Genomic DNA, 8,326 nt, shown 5'->3' with positions numbered 1-8,326 from the left:
GACCATAGTAACAGACAACAAAACGGATCAGGAATAACTGTTTTGTATGGATACTGCTGGACATATGGACGATAGAACATCCGGGGGAGACAATGAAGGACTGAACAAGAGAATGGTTTATACGGAAGGAGGCCGAGTGGTCGAACTGATTGCCCCCATACACTCTGATTTGTTTTTTCAAGATAAACTGCTGATAAATGGTGTTGATCTTAAGCTTAAATTCACAAGAGCTAAAAATGAATTCTGCTTCATGTCGGCTAGTCTGTTTGTGAAAAAAGTTGTTGTATCTCCATCAGTTAAAATAGCCCATGCTAAAGCTCTAATGCACACTAATGTGAAATACCCCATTGACAGAGTCTGTCTCAAAAATTTTAGTATACCCGCAGGTACGCGTGTTTGTAATCAAGAAAACATATTTTTGGGGGAAATACCTACGTACATTTATTGTGCTAGGGTTTGTAGATCATGAAGCATTCACAGGTAGCTATGCTCATAATCCCTTTAACTTCCAACATTATGATATAGAATTTTTGTGTTTATACACCGATGGTCAGTCATACCCCTCAAAGCCTTTTCAGCCTTATTTTGCTAGGAATAATGCCGTAAGGGAATATCACCAGTTGTATTCAACAACAGGAAAGTATCTTAAGAATCAAGCAGTAGCCATCAACCGCGACGAGTTTTGTAGAGGATATAGTTTGTTTTGTTTTAATTTATCTCCTGATGAAGAGTGTAGCGATCATGTATCCCTTATCAAAAATGGTAATGTCAGATTAGAGGTCCGTTTTAGAAATCCCCTACAACGGACAATACATGTAATATGTTACTCTTCATACTCTTCAATTCTGGAAATCTCTGCACGCAGACAAGTTCTGGCGGACTCCTTTTAGAACCTCAATATGAATACAATAGAACTCACAGAAACTCTTGATAAATTGTTTAAACAAAGTGTTTGCTAGCGATCAACTCCCTAAATCACCTATTAAACAAAGACCTGTAGCGTTAGTGATAAATACAGATCCCTCTTACAGAAGTGGGCAACATTGGCTGTCTATATACATTGACAAGTTAGGCTTAGGATCATTCTTTGATAGTTTTGGCAACCCTCCTACATATACACATTTTCCTGAATCAATTGATATCTTTCTAAAAAACAATTGTACAACTATTCAACATTCATCAAGACAGGTGCAGGATGTTTGTACAGCTGTTTGTGGACAACATTGTGTTTTCTTTCTCTATCACATGGATATAGGGCGAGCTTACGATCAAGTGATGAGAAAATATAGCAAAAAGTTATCTAAAATCGTTGATCATCTACATTGAAAGGTTCTGATCTATAAACGCCCTGCTCGATAAAGTGAGCGTGTTCTGTTCCTTTTCCCCTTGTTTTACCACGGTAAGAAATCTTTGCAACGCAGCCGAATATTTTTTGGCCTTTCCATGAAGGTCTTCAGTTTTCTGATCCAAAATATCTTTGATGGTGCGATCCAGTTCATTTTCAACACTCTCGAATAGATTTGTGTGTGGATGGTCTTTTTAAAAGATTGAGTTGTTGTTGAGGTACAAGATACATTTTCTGAGCATGCTCCATGCTTCTCTATTATTGTCTTGATGCAATGAGACTCGTTATAAAAGGTACAGCAATACTCAAGAGGGGTAAAAGAAATCCTCCAGACTGATTCAGCAGCTTCTTTTTCTTCTTCAATAAACACATCCTTTTATCAGCAATGAGTCTAATCCCCGCCTTCTTTTTCTTTAACTTTTGATACGTACAGGGTTTAAAGGCACCTTGCCTTTTAAAACATTCATGGCTATCTCACACAATGTTAAAATAAGGTCTTCAGAAGCAGTCTTAATAATGCTTTTCCTCTGAGAAGGAGAAGAATTAAGTAATTTTTTCAATAAAGACAAGTTCCTCTTGATTCGTGCAGACATGTTTTTATTTGTTTTTCGGGACATAGACAACAGGCACGTCTGAAAGCAAGTCTGTTCTGAGACGCAGATGATCAGGCGTTCAAGCTCCAAAAGGAATGCTTGTAGCATCCTCAAAACATTCCATAAAAACTTATTCTTCCCTGGAAACATTTGTCTCGCCATAATCATGACTTGAGATTTATCTCGAGGGTTTTTCAACAAAACAAGGTAATTGGTATTTAAATTAATGGTCCTACTGACTTTTCCTTGCAAAAATAAATTTTGAACAAGATATAGACAACTTAAATTTCTGTGATCTACATTCTGCACCTCTACATTGTTGCTGGCATCACTCATTAAATCATCAATAATTAACAAATTGTTTTTATTTACAGGTAACAAAGAATCATCACATAAAGATGGTGGCAAACCCTCAACAAAATTTACATCTCTTATTTTTAACAAATTATCATATAAAGGTTGCCAACATGAATAAATATATACAATATTTTCAATTTTTTGAGAAATTAATTTCTCTACATTTTCAACCAGTGTTCTTACAAAATATGTTTTCCCACTGTTTGAGGGACCAGATACAATCAAACTAAAAGGATGTTGAAGTCTGAAATCAAAAAATCCTACGTCTCTAGCATAACATTTTGGTCCTCCTGACACAAATTCTACAATGTAGTCGTCACCGCCACTGTCTCCATTAACCTCATCTGTCAAGTCACCGAGAAAAGGACCTGTCTCAGGAATCCAATCTCCAGCCTTTGATACAAAGACCACACTGTCTGTATCAGAATAGATACACCTCTCCCCTAATCGATCCATTAAAATCGTACAGCATGATCCGTGCATATGCTGTTGTCATGGCGCCGATGAAGATGTTTATGTTTTTGGTTTTTGCCGATTGTCCTACAGCATGCTTCCACTGAACAAGTGCCACATGATCAGATACAAATGAAAACTGTCTAACATCGTATTGATCGCTAAACATGTAGCAGGCAAATTGTTCAGGGTCTGTCATCAATTCGCATGTAGCCTGATTTTCACGCATTGAAAAATGACCCCACAAAGAATTAAGCAACAATTTGTTGATGCTTCGCACGGCTTTGTTGACAGTGATTTTTTCAGGATTGAGATGTATCCCCTCTTTCTCATAATAATCCTGAATGTATCGCGCGACCCTCCCGCCCTTTTTATAAGATCAGCCAATTCAACACTAAACCGTTTGTGTTGTACTTGCTGTAAAAACAGTGTTTGCAGTTTGGAGTGTTCGGGGGTTTGAGTGTAAAGAGTGTGAGTTGTGTTGTCCTCTACGCATTGTATCACCACCCGTTTGAGGAGATTGCATATCATCCAATTCAATAAACTCTGAGGCATCTCTTTTTAGTATACCAATATTTTGCAAAACATCAAGAATCTCAGCCGGGGTCATTTCAAAGTCCTCTTCTTCTAAAGTTTTGACTCCATTTTCTTCTAATTCTTTGAATTTTTTTTCAAAAAAAAAAATCTCATTTTCAAGCCAATTGTAGTCGCTGTCTGAATCTGTGTTATATTTTTCAAATTCTTTCTCTACATCCGACCAACTTTTGAGGGGAGATGATGAGTTGTTTTCACTAACATATTCATCATCACTCATGACAATTTCGCATCGCCTGCCATATTTTGATTTGCTTGTACATTTACGTGACATGATTAAACAATACAAATGAAATAACAAAATCAGACGGTTTCAAATGCTAATAAACGGGTCACTAGTGTCAAAATTTATTGAGCTTATCCAATCCTATTGTTTAGTATTTGTAGATATTTACGGACGTTAACTAATTCTTTTTGAATTTCTAAAGTTTTTTGGTAAAGTTTTAACTCCCACTTAAATAATTGCTCTGATTTTTCCAATAAATTATTTGTCAACACACTACATTTACAGGCATCAACCACTCTTGAGGAATTTGATTGTATCTGATTACTCAACCCCTGCAATGAAATGTCAGAACTCTTACTGGGTGATAGCTTGGAGAAGTCACATTCATCCCATCTGTGAATTTGCGAATCCGTCCAGTCCAGTAAGCCCGAGAGATCTTCAGCTTCAGAATTTGGTTTGAGCAGAGAATGGCCTGGGGTTATTAGCTCTACCACCTCTCTCAATGCCGGGGTGGATGGCACTGCGACCCTTGTTGAAGTCTCAAGACCGCCCTCTGGAGTGTCCGAGATCACAATCGATGGTTCACACGTAGCTGCTCCGACTTTCTCTGGGGCTTTTGCAGATCCTTCTCGTCTTGCGAAAAGAATCCTGCGACCACCATCTGAGACTTGGGGCTTTTTTTTGGAAAATACTATATAATCCTGTATAATACAAAACATAGAAGTTAAAATTTGTAACCAAACCCCTGTTTAAACTAACATTTTAGATACGGAATACTGACCGTGTTTCCCAGGAGTTTTGGCAGGAGATTCTCTCAGTTTTTTGGCCGGAGAATGTTTTGCTGATGATGGCCCCGGTATTTCATCAAACAAATGTCTCTCTACTAAGAAAAAACAAAACAAAAACAACGTCGTCAATTTGTTAATTTAGATTGGAAAACAAATCATTACGTGGGGACTGGATAATACACATGTAACACAAATGTATAATCAGTATTACCTAAGAAGCGGGGTCTCTTTCTTCAGGAGTCAGGAGATTCCCAGGTCAATGCTGTTTTAAAACACTTGTATTTAGAAAGAAAAATAAAACATGATAAATAGGAGAATGTTTTTAGAAGAAAAAGGACAAAAAAGTTTTGTTGAAAACTCACCAGAAACAAGAGCCATTTTTCAAAGAATGTAGATGCGTTCAGCGGCGTAACAGCAGTCTGCAGATCGCAACGAAAACACAGCGATATACTGACAGTGGCAGAAATGCTTGTCTATATAGGAAATAACCCCCGCCTACCACGTGTCGTCATTCGTTGGGGAGTATCCCTCTTTCTTTTGTAAAGGAAATAAAAGTTTAACACCTCTTTTTATCCTCATCTTCTTTCCGCATACGAATATTCTTGTTAGAAACTAACTTTGTTCATTGATTTCCTGTGAGTTTCTTTTTTCCTTACCCGTATAAGATTTATATGACACACATTTAAAAGTACACTAAAAAACTAGTGACACTACAGTGCTTTAAATGAGAACTTGTTTGCCTTTGTGAGAAAATAAAAAGTCTATTCAAAAAGTTACTAAGAAAGATGCTATGCTAGCTGGTGAAAACCAAGGAAGAATGGTAAACACAGGTATTTTACCCCCCTTTTCTATTTAGAAACAGAATAAGAGTAAAAATCTAATGAAAATAACCACTACGTCAAACTAAATTGTATACCCCGTGACAAATAAAGTTCCCATGCCTTCCCCTGAGACAGTGAGGTGTTGAAGACAACCTAAAGTCTGCTTCCATTTGTTGTAGACAGGAGTGCTTCACACCTTTATCGTTCATTTACATTACTAGGGCAAATGCTATGTCAGGGGGTGAAAATCATGTAAGCATGGTAAAACACTCTTATCCTCTCATTACTTTAAATAGTTAGAATAAAAATACATTTAAGGAAATAACCATAGCAACAAAATAAAACTAGCAACAATTAGCTTTTGAAGATTCAGTCCACATACCTTTTCATCACCATTTACATTACTAAGATTAACGCCATGTTAACTGTTGCAAAACCAAGGAAACACTGTAAAACGCGCTTTTCTTCTCATTACTTTAATTTCTTGAATAAATTTAATGAAAATAACCACAGCAACAAAATAAAACTAAAATCTAATGAAATCTAATGAAAAAAACCCTACATCAAACTAAATTGTATCCCCCGTAACACATAAAGTTTCCCATACCTTGCCTTGAGACAGTGAGGCGTTAAAGACATTAGATGGCAACCTAAAGTCTGCTTCCATTTGTTGTAGACAGGAGTGCTTGACACCTTTATCTTTCATTTACTTTACTATGGTAAATGTTATGTTAGGGGGGGTGAAAACCATGTAAGCATGGTAAAACATTCTTTTCCTCTCACTACTTTAACTAACTAGAATAAAAATAAGATTAAAGAAAATAACCGCTGCAAAAAAAAATAAAACTAGCAGATCAGCTTTAGAAGATTCAGTCTTTAATATTGTGTTTAACACTGAGAGAAGGGAAGAAGTGTGGGGAAATCCTTGTTTAGGACAACATTGTGAGAAAATAAAATCTATCTCCATTCAAACCATTACTAGCACAAAAATGTGTTAGTTGTTGAAAAAAGAATCAGACATTTAGAAACAGAATAAAAGTAAAGAAACTAATGAAAAGGCCTTTAAATGAGAACTTGGCTTTGTGAGCAAATAAATACAGTTTACTTCCATTCAAACCATTTACTAAGACCAGATGCTATGCTAGTGGCTGAAAACCATGGAAGTAATGCTAAACACAGATATTTCAACACTTTTCATCGCATTACTTTAACTTCTTGAATAAAAATAAGATTAAAGAAAATAAAACTTCTGCATCAGAAACATATTGTGTCCCTACGTGACAAATAAAGTTCCCACGCCTTCCCCTGAGACTGTGAGGTGTTAAAGACAACCTAACCTTTGCTTTCATCAATACATTTAACACCCCCCCACATCCTTGATTACTATCCCCCTTAATGAAACCTTACCATATGCGCCTTATTACACTTCCGCGCCCATTTTCAAAGAGATCATCTTTTCCCGCCACAAAGGCCCATGCACGTCACACCCCCACGTCATAAATCAAGCCGGTCGTAAAAAAAACGTGCACGTGCACGAGCATGCACGCCAGAAAAGTGTCTCTTATATTCTATTATATTTTCCTCTTTCCTGCATCTTTCTGTGCGCCTAGCCACTCCCACTTTTGTTTGGATACTGTAAAACCATCTTTCTTTCCTCTCCTCCTCCCATTGTTTTTCCCTTCTCTCCTTTAGTTTTTGTTTCATGATGCTGTTTATTTCTGTTTTGCTAAATTTTATTGCTCGATGTATATTATTATGTCCTGTTGCTGCTTTTGCCACCTTGTCTGCTATTTGGTTCCCTTTAACCCCTGTAATGTGTGCTGGTATCCACAAACATATTACTGTGAGTCCCATCATCTGAATTCTATAAAGTGTTTGTTGTATTTCTATAATGAGGTCTTGTCTACTCTCAGAATGGCTGGATTGTAAACTTATGAGTGACGAACTTGAGTCTGAACAGATGATTGTTTTCAGTGGTTGTATTTCTTCCACCCACTGGACTGCTAATAAAATAGCAGTGAGTTCTCCTGTGTACACTGATACATTATCACTTAACCGTTTCTGTGTTTTAACACCCACAAGGAACGTCTTGTATTTGATTGACAGTTATCACTACAAGGCATCCGGAGTGGAGAGGAATTCTAATGTTCATAAAATGACTCTGACTCTAAATATACTTAAAGGGCAAGAGACTTGGACATCATTTCACATAAATCACAAGTGGACTAATTGATTTCAGATAATACCCTTAGGGATGTTTTAAGTAAGTAATTTTTAATTTAATTTTTGAGGTTTGCTGTGTTTTTATGAATATATTTACCTAAAATTATAACTAAATTTATCATGTTTGACACCTTTTTAGGCAAACCATTCATATAAATCAAAATCTGAGTCTTATTAAAGGAAGAAGTCTTGGCCCCAAGATGCATATATATCTTTCCAAAACTGCATTGTGATGGAGCAAGAGAAAAAAAGGTGCTCAATAGTTTCAGGCTCTGTCAGACAGAAATTTCAAATTGAACTTTTTTCTTAAAATTTCATCCGCTGTATTGATATTATTCAATATTTCAAACTGAATTTCTTTTATGTTGCGTGAGACTGGCCATTTAAGATATCAATAAGGTTCAAAGTGATGATTTTCTGCTCTGATTCTCTGCAAGATTCTATGCAGACATGCTAACCATGCCCAAGATCAAGAAGAAAGACAAAGATGAAAAGATGCAAAAGAAATTTACATGGCGCTAATAACCATGTATCAGAAAGAAGGGGCACAAGAGGAAAGACTGCTAGAGAAGGTGATGAAAATTCTGTGACATACAAGCTCAAGGTGGGGGCAGGAGGAAGGGGAGGTGACTCAGTGAACATGCCTGACTGTGATATAAAAGGAGGGAGGTAACACGCACGCGCACAGATACAGGTACAACCAGATACAACTTTTAAACATGCCTTTCTGTTATGTCACCTGTGCCCAGTAGATTTGTTATGGACGACCTGATGGTCAGTCTAGGAATATATTTCTGTTTCCACACCTGATGGTGGTGTTGTCAGAAAATGCATGAATTCTAAAGTGAAGACACACACATGTTCATGTCAGTGCCACAAAGTTGTTGCATATGAATGGAAGTTTCAGTTTCCACTGTTTCTGATAA

General features: G+C 36.8%; 1 long non-coding RNA gene across 1 annotated transcript; it reads right to left on the bottom strand.

The window, feature by feature from the left end:
• Nucleotides 1-1,925: 1,925 nt before the first annotated feature.
• On the bottom strand, nt 1,926-5,669 carry LOC131452832 (uncharacterized). Its single transcript, XR_009237598.1, has 4 exons — nt 4,719-5,669; nt 4,568-4,631; nt 4,350-4,451; nt 1,926-4,269 (listed from the first exon to the last, which is right to left on the bottom strand). It is a non-coding gene; the product is annotated as an uncharacterized LOC131452832 (long non-coding RNA).
• Between the last annotated feature and the right edge of the window lie 2,657 nt (nt 5,670-8,326).

This window comes from Solea solea, chromosome 2, assembly GCF_958295425.1.
Source record: "Solea solea chromosome 2, fSolSol10.1, whole genome shotgun sequence".
Lineage (NCBI taxonomy): Eukaryota > Metazoa > Chordata > Actinopteri > Pleuronectiformes > Soleidae > Solea > Solea solea.
This window is presented reverse-complemented; position numbering and strand designations above follow the sequence as displayed.